Source organism: Cupressus sempervirens, chromosome 1 (genome assembly GCF_028749045.1).
Source record: "Cupressus sempervirens isolate cs-2001-9-10 chromosome 1, ASM2874904v1, whole genome shotgun sequence".
Classification (NCBI taxonomy): domain Eukaryota; kingdom Viridiplantae; phylum Streptophyta; class Pinopsida; order Cupressales; family Cupressaceae; genus Cupressus; species Cupressus sempervirens.
The window spans coordinates 678,327,579-678,329,528 of NC_143118.1; the positions used below are offsets into that span (position 1 = coordinate 678,327,579).

Here is a 1,950-nt window from a genome sequence, read left to right on the forward strand (position 1 = left end):
GTGAATCTAGTCCTCTTGGGATACACTGCATCATTCAAACATGAGGCAGTCTCAAACTTGAGATTATGAAGACAATTAGAATCTCAAACTTGACCACTATAAATAAGATTGAACCACGTCACTTCTTTTACCTATGCTTATCAATAAAATAATTTAAATTCGATAAATGTCTACGGACAAACTAGACTAGATACCACACAGTGCATTGACAGATGCAGAGTACCTGTAGCTAGAAGTTATGAACAGTGGCACTGGCCGGGTGCAAATATTCTTCCAGATAGCCAGTGCCTAGATCATATCCGTCACCAATCCTATCCTCAGCCTTACAATCCATGAGCTTATGCATCTCACTCGCAAAAGTTTTTAAATTCAGGGTCGAAGATCCTCCTCCTCCGACAGACTGTTTAGCCATCCTCTGAAATTTGACAGCACGATTTCTCATCTCTTACAGACAAGTCTTACACACTTCTCCACCTTCTCTTCACAAGGAATCGTATCCCTCTCTTGGCAAAACTGGACGCCAATGCCGAGTTCTTCAGTGACCAGCTTAGAGTTGAAATGCTGGTCTTCGAACATCGGCCATGTGACCATCGGTACGCCCATCAAAATGCTTTCCAGAGTCGAATTCCACCCGCAGTGGCTCATGAACGCACCCACAGATGGGTGGGACAAAATAAAAAGCTGCGGTGCCCATCCCCATATGACCAACCCCTTAACTCTCTCCATGAATCCCTCTGGAAGGTAGGAAGCAAATAATTCTTCTCTGCTCAGTTCTGCCACCTTAATGGACCAAACGAAAGACATTTGGCCCCCTTCAAGACCCCTGGCCACAGCCCTTGTTTGCTCTGGCGAAAGAAACGCCTGGCTTCCAAACGAAACATACAAAACCGAATTGGGGCTTTGAGAGTCTAGCCATTGCATCACCTTTTGGTCACTAATGTCAGATTTTTTCCCTCTGGTATTAGCAATGCAGCCCAAAGGAGCAACGGGACCGACAGACAAAACGGGTTTCCATTTTAATATATTTCTCAAGTGCTGCAGATAACGAGGCTCGACATCCTCGAACGTGTTGACAAGCATTCCCCAGCAATCGCTAATCGACTGCATCTTCTCCATTAAAAACTTTAGACCCTGGTCGGTTTGATCTGGTTCTAGAAATCTCTGAGGCATCTGTTCCTTGTTAAATTTCACTGGAGATGACAAGATATCATTGATTATAATGCAATCACCCTCCTTGCGCAGCTCATCAGTAGTTATAGTGCGACAGATGGCGTGGAATACCGATGTTCCAAAAGCCCCACACGGAGCAAAAATGACTCTAATTGTTCCAAATCTCTTGGCGAACTGAATAGTCCAGTCAACGAATAAGTCGCTGATTATACACACCGGTCGACGACTCCCCTGTTCCTCGACCCATTGATCGAATGGCCCTCGAAGTCCCTCGACGAGTGAAATAACGGAGAGGGAAGATGCACGTGGCATAAGGTCCATACTTTCGCATCCCTCGGGCAGACCTTCAATGGCGTCGAGAGGACTTAGGCCGACCAGCTAAATGTCGAGATGAGCAGAGAGCTGGTGGGATTCGTCCACGAGACCTCGTAGACGGTGCTCTATTGTGCGAGTAGTGACAAAGCTGACGGTGAGAGAGTGTGAAGCGAGCATTTTTGCTAAGTCTAGAGATGGAATGCAATGACCCATTGCAGGAAACGTCACGATTACGACGTGGGGTCTTGGCAGGGGATTCATGGCTGTGCTGAGCTTCCTTGTGCCTGGTATATATTCTACATAGGATTGTTTTTTTATATATTGTTGATAAGGTGTAGAATCCCAGCCTTACAAGTCATGTTAAATGTCTAAGATAATAGCGAACCTCAGGTAATGCATTACTGAGATAAGATAATAGTGAAACCTCGGTAAACTAAGTGTCCGTTTGAGGTGCCGTGTCAGAAG

At 45.6% G+C, this 1,950-nt stretch overlaps 1 pseudogene; it reads right to left on the reverse strand.

Moving 5' to 3' along the window:
• Positions 1–229: 229 nt before the first annotated feature.
• Positions 230–1,746, reverse strand: LOC149579710 (scopoletin glucosyltransferase-like; annotated as a pseudogene).
• Between the last annotated feature and the right edge of the window lie 204 nt (positions 1,747–1,950).